The following is a 14908-nucleotide window of genomic DNA, read 5'->3' on the forward strand; positions in this document are numbered from 1 at the left end:
CCCTCCTGGCACTTATCCTTGTAAGCGGAACAAGTGCTACACATGCCCTTATACTTCCTCCCTTACCACCATTCAGGGCCCCAAACAGTCCTTCCAGGTGAGGCAACACTTCACCTGTGAGTCGGCTGGGGTGATATACTGCGTCCGGTGCTCCCGATGTGGCCTTTTATATATTGGTGAGACCCGACACAGACTGGGAGACCGCTTTGCTGAACACCTACGCTCTGTCCGCCAGAGAAAGCAGGATCTCCCAGTGGCCACACATTTTAATTCCACATCCCATTCCCATTCTGACATGTCTATCCACGGCCTCCTCTACTGTAAAGATAAAGCCACACTCAGGTTGGAGGAACAATACCTTATATTCCGTCTGGGTAGCCTCCAACCTGATGGCATGAACATCGACTTCTCTAACTTCCGCTAATGCCCCACCTCCCCCTCGTACCCCATCCGTTATTTATTTTTATACACACATTCTTTCTCTCACTCTCCTTTTTCTCCCTCTGTCCCTCTGAATATACCCCTTGCCCATCCTCTGGGTCCCCCCGCCCCCCGTCTTTTTTCCCGGACCTCCTGTCCCATGATCCTCTCGTATCCCTTTTGCCAATCACCTGTCCAGCTCTTGGCTCCATCCCTCCCCCTCCTGTCTTCTCCTATCATTTTGGATCTCCCCCTCCCCCTCCAACTTTCAATCCCTTAATCACTCTTCCTTCAGTTAGTCCTGACGAAGGGTCTCGGCCTGAAACGTCGACTGCACCTCTTCCTAGACATGCTGCCTGGCCTGCTGCGTTCACCAGCAACTTTGATGTGTGTTGCTTGAATTTCCAGCATCTGCAGAATTCCTGTTGTTTGTGTGTAAAGCTCTGTTTGCATCCCATCCAGAGAGGTCATTCCATACATAAGTACACTAAGGTAGAATGAAGCTGGGGAGCGGGGGGGAATCCTGAATGCAGAATATAGTGTTGAAGTTACAGACAAAAGGCAGTGCAGGCAAAGTGCAGTGTCCATAGCAAATTATGTTGGGATATCAATTTAACAGAATTCAGCAATTCCAATTATACCTTGGAAGCAAAATGACTGGGCTACAAAGTTACTTCAGCAGGGGGATGTAATTAGCTCAAAAACCTGAAGTTGAGTCTCATAGGATCATTGTTGGATTGATTCTTGGAGTAGTTGTAAGTATATGTTGAGTTAAGTTCATAACAAGGAGCAATGGAGACAAATGAAATGATATTCTAGTGTCAGCTGTTATAGAAAGACTCCCGTGATTTCTCGACTTTAAGTCACTGTAAAATAAGGATTTTTTTGTCATATAATGAATATCCGTCGTCCAACGTTGCTCTTCATAACTCAGGTAGTGATTCACAAACTCTAACTGTTGTTCAGTAAAGACGGGGTTAGGTGTCTCTGGGTTTGAAGGAAGTTTATAGTTGCCATGAAATATTTTCAATTTCGTATAGAATACAATCATTTGCAGTAGAATGGGGTTTTGCATTATTAATAAGAACATTTGGATTGTCACACTACCATTTTTAATTTACTTATTAGTATAGATTTGAATAGGATTATACCCAGAACAACTATGAAACTGGAATCATTCTGCCGGGTAGTGGGGGATAGGGGGAGTGATGTTGGAGTTCTGTGCCAGGTTTACTGATTCCATAAGGCTTTTGTAGTTTTAGATCAGCAATGTTAATGAAAATTTGTATTAGTGTCCAAATAATTAAATAGCAAATAACAATTCTTTGACAAGTCTTTGCTTCAAAGTCTGTCTTGATTTATTTTGCTTTGTATGTCTGAGAGGACTCTGAGCCATGTCCCCATTACTGATGTTGGGTTAAATGATCCTGAAGTTAGGTTGGAGCTTCATTTGTGTATATTGGCTTCTACATTGAGTTTTTGGAGAACTCCTTTTTGAATATTGTATCAATTCTTAATAAGCAGACCTCATCTTTAGGGTTACTGCAAAACAACAAATTTCACATCATACATCGGTGATAATAAACCTGATTTCGATTCATCAGCTTTTGCTCTAATTTCCGTAAGTATATTTGTAAGGCATTTGACAAGGTTCCGCACGGTAGGCTTATTCAGAAAGTCAGAAGTCATGAGATCCAGGGAAGTTTGGCCAGGTGGATTCAGAATTGGATTGCCTGCAGAAAGCAGAGGGTCATGGCGAAGAGAGTACCTTCGGATTGGAGGGTTGTGACTAGTGGTGTCCCACAAGGATCGGTTCTGGGACCTCTACTTTTCGTGATTTTTATTAACGACCTGGATGTGGGGTAGATGGGTGGGTTGGCAAGTTTGCAGACGACACAAAGATTGGTGCTGTTGTGGATAGTGTAGAGGATTGTCGAAGATTGCAGAGCAACATTGATAGGATGCAGAAGTGGGCTGAGAAGTGGCAGATGGAGTTCAACCCAGAGAAGTGTGAGGTGGTACACTTTGGAAGGACAAACTCCAAGGCAGAATACAAAGTAACTGGCAGGATACTTGGTAGTGTGGAGGAGCAGAGGGATCTGGGGATACATGTCCACAGATTCCTGTAAGTTGTCTCACAGGTGGATAGGGTAGTTAAGAAAACTTATGGGGTGTTAGCTTTCATAAATCGAGGGATAGAGTTTAAGAGTTGCGAGGTAATGATGCAGCTCTATAAAACTCTGGTTAGGCCACACTTGGAATACTGTGTCCAGTTCTGGTCGCCTCACTATAGGAAGGATGTAGAAGCATTGGAAAGGGTACAGAGGAGATTTACCAGGGTGCTGCCCGGTTTAGAGAGTGTGGATTATGATCAGAGATTAAGGGAGCTAGGGCTTTACTCTTTGGAGAGGAGGAGGATAAGAGGAGATATGATAGAGGTATACAAGATATTAAGAGGAATAAATAGAGTGGACAGCCAGTGCCTCTTCCCCAGGGCACCACTGCTCAATACAAGAGGACGTGGCTTTAAGGTAAGGGGTGGGAAGTTCAAGGGGAATATTGGAGGGAAGTTTTTTACTCAGAGTGGTTGGTGCGTGGAATGAACTGCCTGAGTCAGTGGTGGAGGCAGATACACTAGTGAAATTTAGGAGAATACTAGACAGGTATATGGAGGAATTTAAGGTGGGGGGGGTTATATGGGAGGCAGGGTTTAAAGGTTGGCACAACATTATGGGCAAAGGGCCTGTACTGTGCTGTACTATTCTATGTTCTATGTATGTAAATCTCATCTGTCTTCGCACTGTCCATAGACATAACAATGTATGACATGATGTACTGATGTTTCTGTGTGGTCCATAATTTAAATCAGCTTTAATATCACTGGCATGTGTTGTTTTGAGGCTGTAGTACATTGCAATACATAATTTTAAAACTATATTATAGTAAGAAATATATACAAAAAGTAACTTAAGATGCAAAAAGAGAGCAAAAATTATAGTGAGTTAGTGTACATGAGTTAGTCTCTATTCAGAAAGCAGATAGTAATGGGGAAGAAGCTGTACTTAAAATGTTGAGTGTATATCTTCAGGCTCCTGTAACTTCTCGATGAGGGTAGAAATGAGGAGTGTGTATGCCGCAGGTGTTGGTGCTGGGCCTGCAGTGTTTACCATTTACATTGATGATTTGGTAGAGGGGACTGAGTGTAGCATAGCAAAACTTGCTGATGACACTAAACTGAGTGGAAAAGCAAATTGTACAGGGGATGTCAAGAGTCTGCAGAGGGATATAGGTAGGTTAAGTGAGTGGGCCAAGGTCTGACAGATGAAATACAATGTTGGTAAATGCAAGATCATCCACTTTGGAAGGAATAATAGAAGAGCAGATTATTATTTAAATGGTGAAAGATTGCAGCATGCTGTTGGGCAGAGGGATTTGGAGTGCTTGTGCATGAATTGCAAGAAGTTGGCTTGCAGGTACAACAGGTTATTAAGAAGGCAAACGGAATGTTGGCCTTCATTGCTAGAGGGATTGAATTCAAGTGCAGGGAAGTCATGCTGCAACTATACAAGGTACTGGTGAGGCCGCACCTGGAATACTGTGTGTTGTTCTGGACTCCTTACTTGAGGAAGGATATACTGGCTTTGGAGGCAGTGCAGAGGAGGTTCACCAGGTTGATTCCAGGGATGAAGGGGTTAACCTGTGAGGAGAGATAGAGTTGCTGGGACTATACTCTCTGGAATTCAGAAGAATGAGAGGGGATCTTATAGAAACATACAAAATTTTGAAAGGGATAGTTAAGAAGTAGGAAAGTTATTTCCATTGGTAGGTGAGACTAGAGCTAGGGGACATTGCCTCAAGATTCAGGGGAGAAGATTTAGGACGGAGATGAGGAGAAACTGTTTTTCCCAGAGTGGTGAATCTGTGGAGTTCTCTGCCCAGCTGAGGCTTCTTTGCTAAATATATTTAAGATACAGTTAGATAGATTTTTACATAGTAGGGGAATTAAGGGTTATGGGGAAAAGGCAGGTAGATGGAGCTGAGTTTACGGACAGATCAGCCATGATCTTATTGAATGGCAGGGCAGGCTCGATGGGCCGGATGGCCTACTCCTGCTCCTATTCCTTATGTTCTTATGTCTTGGCTGATGAGAGTTCTTAATGATGGATGCTGCCTTTTTGAGGCATCGCATTTTGAAGATGTGGAGCTGTCTGAGTTTGCAACTTTCTGCAGCCTTTTCCGATTAAATATAACCAAACTAAATATAACTGGAACATATATACTGATTAATTATGCAACTTTCTGCAAGCTCAGAATTGCCAACAGAAGAATATTTGTTTTCCAGTATTTTCAAATCCTGTACGTCTTCAGAAGTTCTTTTACCTTAGAATTTTTTTTTATCAAGAATGCTGCAAAATTTTGCGGTGAGTTGCCTTAATTAAAAATTACACAGTGCTTGCTTATTCTGAAGTTGTTTCTCTTTTCTACGTCTTTGAATGAGAGACAAAGTGAAATAACAGCGTTGCCTCACTGGTGAAATTTGATTTTGATTTCCCTGCCCTTCCCTTCCTTTCACAGTTTCCCACCTCCTGTTATCCTGGGAATGGGGTGAAATGGCTCCATGTTGCTGCCAGGTAGAGGACTGCAGCATTTTAATTCAGTGATGGTGAAAATACACGTGCTCATGTCCAAGTCATCATTCCATCTAACTTGAAAGCGAGCTGCAAATAGTGAGATGGTTTGGCATGCAATTTTCTATACATTAAGTTCTTGAAAGCATTTGTATTGCTATGTCAGGAAGCAATTATTTATCAGCTGTTATTAAACTCCACCTAGCAATACAAGATACTTCAATCCTCAGCATTTGATAGTAATTGCCTTCAGATCCTATACTTGCCTAAACTGCTTTCTGCTTACCTAATATTCTAAACTACAGCTGTCAACTTTTATTCTGTTAAGAATTCCTTACTGTCTTTAGGAATGCACATATTTCAGAATTAAAATAGTTAAAATCCAAAGGTACAAGTAGTCAAGTGCAGAATTCTAGATTGCCCCTTTTTGCTTGCATGTAGACTTGCAGGATAATGTACCCAGTATGATATATAAATGTTTTAGTCTATTTGTTAATGTTTAATTTTTGCTAAAGGTTCAAAATGAGTCTAGTGATTTTTCAAATATGCCAGTCCTCAAATAAATCGTTGAGTTAGACAAATGCAGAACTTAAATTCCTCCATATTAATTAACACACACAGAATGCTGGAGGAATTCAGCAGGCCAGGCAGCATCTATGGGAAAAAAAGTACAGTCAACGTTTCGAAATCCTTCGGCAGGACTGGAGATAAAAAGTTGAGGAGTAGATTTAAAAGGTGGGGGGAGGGGAGAGAGAAACACCAGGTGATAGGTGAAACTTGAGGGGGAGGGATGAAGTAAAGAGCTGGGAAGTTGATTGGTGAAAGAGACAGAAGGCCATGGAAGAAAGAAAAAGAGGTGGGGGGAGGGGGAAGGAGCACCAGAGGAAGGCAATGGGCGGGCAAGGAAATGTGAGGGTGGGAAAAGGGGATGGGAAATGCTGAAGGGGGGGGATGGTGAGTGGGAGGCATTAACAGAAGTTTGAGAAATCAATGTTCATGCCATCAGGTTGGAAGCTACCCAGACGGAATGTAAGGTGTTGTTCCTCCAACCTAAGTGTGGCCTCATCACGACAGTGGAGGAGGCCATGGATTGATATATCGGAATGGGAAGTGGGATTAAAATGGTTGGCCACTGGGAGATCCTGCTTTTTCTGGCGGATGGGGAGTAGATGCTTGGCAAAGCGGTTTTGCAATCTATGTCGGGTCTCGCCGATATTCAGGAGGCTACACCGGGAGCACTGAACACATTATATGACCCCAACAGACTCGCAGGTGAAGTGTTGCCTCTCCTGGAAGAACTGTTTAGGGCTCTGTTATGGTAGTGAGGGAGGAGGTGTAAGGGCAGGTGTAGCACTTGTTCCGCTTGCAAGGATAAATGCCAGGAGGGAGATTAGTGGGGAAGGACAAATGGACAAGGGAGTCGCGTAGGGAGTGATCCCTGCGGAAAGCAGAAAATGGGGGGGGAGGTTAAGATGTGTTTGGTGGTGGGATCTAGTTGGAGGTGACGGAAATTATGGAGAATTATGTGCTGGACGCGGAGGGTGGTAGGTGATGACAAGAGTAACCCTATCCCTGGTAGAGTGGCGGGAGGATGGGGTAAAAGCAGATGGGTGTGAAATGGAAGAGATGCAGTTGAGGGCAGCATTGATGGTGGAGAAAGGGAAGCCCCTGTCTTTGAAAAGGGAGGACATCTCCTTTGTTCTAGAATGCAAAGCCTCAACCTGAGAGCAGATTACTTTCTTTTGATACCGCAAAAATATAATTTTTGTTCATTACTCATTTTAACAACAATTCAGTTGGGCTCAAATTAACTTGCATTATCACAACACTAGAATTTATAACTGATGTAATCGTTGATCTGATTTCCATGTTTTGGTGCCTTCAGAATCACAATCAGATTTAATATCACCAGCATACGTCAGGAAGTGTGTTTAACTTTGAGCGTGTGCCTTCATGCCTCTGTACCTCTGCTGATGGTAGCAGTGAGAGCAGGCATGGCCTGGGTGATGGAGATCCTTAATGGTGGACACCCACTTTTTGAGGCATCACTTTTGACATCCAATGCCACCACACACAAAAAGTGACAATATCTCAAACTCTTCTTCTTATTTGTTCGAATTGAATTGACGTTATTTCTTACATCCTTCACATACATGAGGAATAAAAATCTTTACATTACTTCTCTGTCTAAAGGTGCAATGTGCAATCATGGTAACTTATAATAATTTATAAATAGAACAGTCAATGTAACATAAAAATCCACTCATGTCAGCGTGAATTAATCAGTCTGATGGCCTGGTGGAAGCAACTGTCCCAGAGCCTGGCTTTTATGCTGTGGTACCGTTTCCTGGATGGTAGCAGCTGGAATAGGTTGTGGTTGGGGTGACTCGGGTTCCCAATGATCCTTCGGGCCTTTTTTTCACATCTGTCTTTGTAAATGTCCTGAATCATGGGAAGTTCACAACTACAGGTGCGTTGGGCTGTCTGCACCACTCTCTGTAGAATCCTGCGATTATGGGAGGTACAGTTCCCATACCATGCAGTGATGCAGCCAATCAGAATGCTCTCAGTTGTGCCCCTGTAGAAGGTTCTTAGGATTTGGGGGCCCATACCAAACTTCCTCAGCCGTCTGAGGTGAAAGAGGCTTATGTAATCTTGAGTTTAGCTATCTCTTCATTTGTAGCCTCAATTCGGCTTTTTGTCTTGTCTGTCTGAACTCTTGACTGTAAGAAACACTTGATTTTAAAAGACCCCTGCATTTCATGACTTGTACAGGTAAATGCCACACCAAGAGAGCGTTAACAGCCAGAGGACATGTTTCTAATTATGTTAGTCCAGAGAATACATCCTTTGAACATTATTGAAAAAGATTGGATTATTGTAATGGTCTCATCTGAAGACCACATATGTGTAGTGGATGGCAGCAACTTGGTCAGTTCTACTTTGGATTATCAGTTTACATAATATGCTCAACTTTTAATTGAGTGAAATCTAATAACTTAGGGGAGGAGCTGGAGGAGTATGATAGTATAGTGACAAACTGATTCATTTTCCAGTGCCTTGGACTAATCTATAGAAATTCACCACCATGGTAGATAGATAATTTAAATTGTTATTAAATGTGATATAAAAGGTAAGTAATAATAATAGCCATGAAGCTTTCATGTTGTTCTGTCTCAACTTACTATCAATGTATCTGAGTATGTGACTCCAGTTGACCTTTAATTGCCCACCTGACCTGGCAAGTCATTCAAGACCAGATAAGGACGTCAGTCTATTTTCATCAGATCCCTTTGAAAATTATCCAGTGTTTAACACGTAATGAATGATACAGAAGTTAAATACACCAGACTCGTCAGACTATCTTGGGATCTCACAGCTGCACTAACACCTAATGAAAATCAGCCAGAAATCTTGTTTGTGGATTGCAGAAAACTGTTCGGATTCGAGATTCTATGAACGACACATCAAATTTACGCGTTTGCATTTCCATTAATCTTATTTTAACCTCCTCCCCCCCTCCCCCACGCGGCATTAAAATTGTGATGTACGTGAAAGAGTTAACGGCTAGACCGAGTGAGTAACTCCCATCTGTACACTCAGGCAGAGCTGTGTGTTTGTGCGCTCCATCCCCGCTCGCCTCTCGTACCCCCGGCACCCAGTCCGCTGCGCAACACGTCGGCCGTTCAACAGGTAAATATCGAGAAACTTTTCTCCTCTGCCCCTTCCCTCTCCCTAACCCGACCTTCCGTCCCCCCATCTCTCCAGCTCTCACCATGATTTGATTATCATTTGGAGTCCTATCCAAGCGCCCGTGGATTATTCGCTGTCCTTTGACTTCGGCCTTGCTCGGAGCGGCGGGCGTGATTTTTGGTTTTTTAGTATTTTATTGTTTTATGTGTTAGTTTGGTCTTTGCACGTCAAATTACTCGTCTTTAGCACCGCATGTTCTAGCACGATCGTTCTAAATGTCCGATAAAGGACGAATAACGTCGTCCCACAATTTTAAAAAAATGGATTATTGGAGTGTGGTGATTGTCTTGGCTCTAACATTTTCGGGGAACTTTTTTTCTTGGTTTAATGAACAAAGTGCACAAACATTTTACCGTCTTTTAACGGCAGAAATAAAGCATCCAACTTGTTGATATGATCATTAAAGGTGGCTATAGTATTGGTAGCAATCAAACAGTAATTTTAACTTTCGTGTACTTTTAACTACTCTGGGAGTCTGTGTATTTCGGCCACCCCTACTTCCCCCCCCCCGCGTTAGATATTTGCTGCTTCATAGCATGGATCGTGTTGGGGTGGGGAGGGGGAAGGAGGAGGGAGAATACGTGGCAACTCTTTCTCTCCCCCATAAGTGCTGCTCTCGCCTTCTGACCCCAAGCTATGTAGGAAAGTGCACGTACTCTGCAGAGCCTATTTGGAACTTGAGCCCAACCCCGCCGCTTTCCACATCTTCGGCACCATAAAGCTCTTCCCACTTCTCGTCTCCACGCATTAAATCAGAGATGTTCAGAATTGATGAACTCTTAATCATCCAAATGGAACCTAGCCACGTTGCATCCGTACTTATTTTTGTAGTCATAATTTAACATCTCAATAAAGAGACTACCTTGCCTTCCTACAAGCATTGTCAACTCTTTTGGATTTTCCTTTTATTCCTGCTATCCTACAATGGTTTTCTCTTGTTTGTGATCCTGTAATGGTAGCGTTAACGCATGGAGACAACAACCACAAAATTCATCACATAATCCCTTTTAAAGCAAAGTTTTAATTGATGGTATGTAAATAACAATTTTAGATTTCTGCTATTTATATTTGGTTCCATCGTTAATTACAGCATAGTTTCAATTTGTATTGAATTATAATGTATAGATATACATTGTCAATTGATTAATTGGATCAAATGATTCTGGAGCTATTATGTGAAAATGTAACCTTTTTAAAAAAAAGTTGCAGAACTGTTATTATATTGAGGGGTACAAAAGTGTATGTGCATATGAGTTCTTCACTTTGAAGTATCATGTTGTGAATGGAAATGGTATCACACTTTTAAAAGAAAACACTCCTCGGAAGTGTGTGATCCACATTTTCATGGTTGGACACCTGCACTGGTGGCATAAGTGAGCCAGCTTCAACATTCTGGAGAGCTGGCCCATTGACATTACAGACCTACAACATCAGAAGCAATTAATATAGCACAGTGAGATGGGTCCAGTTACAGAGCAGAGTTAGCAAAAGTTCTATCTAATCTATGTAATACAAACAGTGTGCCTGTTTAAATTAACTAGTTTACTTGCATAATGAATTTCTTTCCCTCTACCCTTTGCATTTTATTCCAGCAGAGTTAATGTGAGCTCATTAGTGTCAAAACTACATTCACAGAACTCTAAAGATTTTAGTATTTTGATATTTGTTCAAATGTCCTCTCTGTTTAAAGGTTAACAAAATTATTTCAAGAAAACATGAAGGTTACCTTCATTACGTATGTGTCTGTGATAGAGGAACGGCCATGCTTAAATGACACTTTACATAATTTAACTGATTAAGTAAATGATTCAACTTGAATGCATTGTTAGCACTCTTGCATTTTAATCTTTTAAGTTGTGAATCTCAAATTGCAATCCCAGAAGAGTCTTGGAAGTTTGAGGACTTGTCACCTCTCAGAGGAGGTACTTGGCCAGGATTGTGTCTACTGGTTTAAATGGATGCCAAAGGTCCAATGATGTTTGGAAGGATGTCCTGACCAATAATGTTCTCTCAGCTAATACTGCCAAAATTGACCAGCTGTTTGTCACTTATTGAGGCATCTTTGCTGGTTACATCAAATTAACTCCTTATCTCTGAGCAACAATTCCATTTGAATTTTACCATGTTAGTGTTTTTATATGCATATTGCTATGGTTGAAATTATATAAATTTATCTCTTTCAAAAATAAAATTAAGATATGAGAATGAATATTTTAGCTGATATGTCTATGTTTGAAGTGCTGCATCTTTTGTGGTAAAAGAGAAGGACAACCTGTATAATCGATAAGGCCAGTCAAGTAAAAGAATATCAATGTTGCTAGAGTTCATTCAGTATGGGTTTGGCTAGATACCCTTACTCCAGACTGCATTCATTACTATTTAGTGTTTTTTTTAATAAGGAGTCTATACGATCACGGCCAGTATGTTTAAAATTTAACCCAGATGGAGCAGGCAGGTTACTTTCAGGAGGATGTGGTAAGAAACTTAGAATACAAATGTAGGAAGAAAAATGCAATGTGTTTAAAGATTGCTGAGTTGTGATACACTAGAGGTAAAATGTATTACATTGGAACTGATGAATGTGCAAACAGCCTATCTTACCACTGTGACCAAATAATAAACTATTGCTGATATAGGTTGTGAATAGTCTTTGTTTTAGCTCTTAAGACACTCATGAACCAGCCAAGATCAAAAAGAGTGGGAAATATACAAGTATTTCAGGCTCTGTTTCCAGCCACAAACCTGTGTTCTGGGTCACAGCCTTGGATCAGCTGCGGGTCTGGATCTGGCTGTCCTACCTACAGTCCAAGCCCCCAGCTCACATTCCAAACTAATGAATTTTCAGAAGATTTCTGAATAATCAGATGCAGATCATCAGTTCTACTATTCTCAGCAAGTCTGTGACAAGAGAAACAATCTTAATGTTTCAAGTTGTGACCTTTCATCAGAACCTGGAAAATGAGGAGGAGTGGAGAGAAGGGAAAAGGGATGAAACAGAAATCAAGAAAGTAGCAATGGTGCTGGCTGGGAGATGGGTGGTGAAGATTTGTTAATTATAGATGATCTGTCTGGAGGAGATATAAATAGATGAATGAAGAGAGATGTGGTAGGGGAGGGGGGATGGAATAACATTGCCGGAACTATGAGAAGCAAAACACTGCAGTTGCTGGAAATCTGATAAAAGTTGGTGTTGGAAATGTCCATCAGCCAGGCACAGCATGAGTGGAGGGATGAAACCTGATTTAACTTTGCAGATTAATCACCAGTTATGATACCATTTGCAAAGGCTGGTTATCTGAAGTGTTGACTTCATTGTTGAATCCCAAGGGTACATAAATAGGAGATCAAATGATTTTCCTTGTGTTTATTTTGCCCTTTGTTGAAATGGTTTAGGAAACCAAAGACAGAGAGGTCAGAGTGGCAAGCACTATGACGAAGAAGTAAAATGAGAGACAACTAGAATCTCAGGATCAATCTTGTGGACTGAGCAGAGGTGATTTGCAAAGCAGTCGCCCAGTCAACACTTGGTTTGTCCAGTGTCGAGGAGACAACATAGAAAGCATGTGATTTGTAAGAAGTATGAATGATTTGCTGCTTCACCTAGGAATGTTTGGCTCGCTAGATTGTGGGGTGGGTGGTGTGGAAGTGAGAGATGTTTGGCATCTCCTGCAGTTTCATTGGAAAGTGCCATCAAAAAGAGCCAGAGTGATGTCGAAGATGTAAAAGAGACCAGAGAGTCGTAGATGGAACTGTTACTTAATGCTGAAATGGGAGAGTAAAGTGTGCCAAATATCACATTTAATGTGATGGAAATTGTAGAAAGGTATCTTCCTGATTATAGAGGGTTAAGGAGCAGATTGCGGTAGAAGGGGAGCACAAGGGAAACACTGTTCTCACTCAGAGAGGGAGAAGGGGGTGAATGCTGAAATGTGGGTGATGGAACATATGTAGACAAATGCCCAGTCAACCATGGTGAATGGAATGACATAATGAAGGAACAAAGAAAACATTTTGGAAGCACTGTGGAAAGTGTGGTCAGCAGAGAAACTAGGTAAATGGAGTGGGATCTTTTAGGTGCTGTAGTGAAGGTAGTGATGGGAATCTCTGGGCTTTTGCTAGTAGTTTGTTGCTAACCTATCCACCTAGTTTAAGGAAAAGGAAAGAGAGATGGACCATGTGAAAGTGAGATCATGGTAACAAAGGTAAGGACATTTTGGAGCTCGGTATGAATGCAAGAAGCAGCATCAAGACCATCGCTGTACCAGAAAATGAGCTGAGGAAGGAATCCCAAGTAGGATTGTTCTTCACATCCAACAAGGAGACAGCATAGTATGTACTCCTGCAGGTTTCTTTATTCATACCTTTTGATTTGGAGGCAATTAATAATGTAAAGGTGATGACTGTAAGTCCATGAAGGTTAAAGAGGATGGTCATGGTTAGCATCTGTCCAAGAAAGGGTTGGAGGGCTTTAAGGCCATCCTTGTAATGGAGGGTGATGTAGAGGGGCTGAATGTCTAGGGTGAAAATGAGTGTCTGAAAGCTATCAGAATGACAGGAGATGTCAGATGGATGAGAGAACAGTCGGGGTCAGAGAAATTACTGTGGATCAAGAACATTGAAACAGCAGGCTTACTAAGCAGTGCAACTTTTGGAGGAGTTGGAAATGGGATGTTCATGATTGGGGTGTTCAGGGTTGAAACTTTCATGACAGCATAAGAGGGAATTGGGTGATATTAACTGTCTGAGAGACAATAACTTATAGGATGACACTGATCCTCACAAGTTTGTGTTCAGTATCATCAAACCGTGGAATTTTTGTCCATATTCATTCCAGTCTTCTCATTAGGGCTATACCTTTGAAGACAATATTGGATTGGTCCATAGTGGTGAAGTGCAATAACTCCAGAGAAGGACGTTAGTGAGTAAGTGCAGTGTTAAGTGGGTTATAGCAATATGTAGGTGAACACAGAGTAATAGAACAGAGGGGGAGAACCAGGTTGAAGAAAGCATTCTCAATTTGTTTTGACAAGTCCTACCTAAAGAAATGGCCATTGACACAAAGGTGGCAGAAGAAGACCTCGACGTTGTGCTGGACTTGAAAAATTCACTGAGATGGGGAGCATGGCAGGATAAAGTTAGGGCCTCTGGATGACAAGTTTTTTGGGATCGATGAGAAAATCAGAAGGGATAATGGAAACATGTTGAAGAGTATTACTGTAAGGGAGATGGGGGGTCAGAAAAATGAAAAGTGAGAAAGATGCACAAGAGTATTAGAATTTGATATGTTGAAATATGCTTGAAAGAAAAAATATGTTTTTAAGTACTGAGTGCAGCAGATGATGAATTTGGAACTGCTGGCCAAGGCAGCTTTGTGATAGTGAGGCAATGCTGATGGAGAAAATGATGAAGATCATGAATATGTTGGAACAGAGATTCAAACTAGGCTGATTACTTGAAAATATTTGCTATCATGGGCAGATCTGAAATGTAGTGAGTGGAAGCTGGATCAGTCAGTTATTTATTTTGTTTAGCAATACAGCACGGAGTAGGCTTCCAGCCCCAGAGCCACGCTGCCCCAGCAACCCCCTCCCCCCCCCAACAATCCTGATTAACCCTAACCTAATCACAGGACAATTTACCATTTAACCTATCTGGTACGTCTTTAGACTGTGGGAGGAAAGCAGAGGAGCCAGAGAAAACCCGCGCATTCCACAGGGAGGACGTACAGAGTCTCCTTATTGAACTGCGAACTCCAGGACCCCCAAGCTGTAATAGTGTCACACTAAGTGCTACATTGGGCTTTATAATTATTGTGAGTTATACTGTTGTATCCATAAGCATTGATTTATGCATAATTACACATCTGCTTCTGCACTGAAGTAATTGTAGCTTATTTAGCTTTCCTTTGAACATTTGTATTATCTTCCAACAGTAATTTTGCCCTTTCCATTTTGAGAAGGTTCCAGTCTGGTTTGTGAATGGCAAAAGGTTTTTATGGCATTAAGGGAAGGAATGTAAGACTGTAAATTTGGTAGTAAAGAATAAATATTCAGTAACAAAATCTTTGCATTGCTGCATATGGGGGGGTAGGGGGAGAAGGAACATGC

General features: G+C 41.6%; 1 protein-coding gene across 7 annotated transcripts in view; it reads left to right on the top strand.

Moving 5' to 3' along the window:
- The window catches only part of p4ha1a (prolyl 4-hydroxylase, alpha polypeptide I a), a 102682-nt gene that overhangs the window by 17404 nt on the left and 70370 nt on the right, over positions 1-14908 (top strand). Inside the window, exon 1 of one of the 7 annotated variants that reach the window (XM_063070551.1) lies at positions 8423-8741. The exons of 4 other annotated variants lie outside the window; for them this stretch is intronic. The gene's annotated coding sequence lies outside the window, so the exon portion shown is untranslated. Of the gene's footprint in view, positions 1-8422; positions 8742-9497; positions 9832-14908 lie in introns of those variants that run through there. 2 more of the 7 variants (XM_063070550.1, XM_063070555.1) reach the window with 2 other exon arrangements.

Source organism: Mobula hypostoma, chromosome 18 (genome assembly GCF_963921235.1).
Source record: "Mobula hypostoma chromosome 18, sMobHyp1.1, whole genome shotgun sequence".
NCBI lineage: Eukaryota > Metazoa > Chordata > Chondrichthyes > Myliobatiformes > Myliobatidae > Mobula > Mobula hypostoma.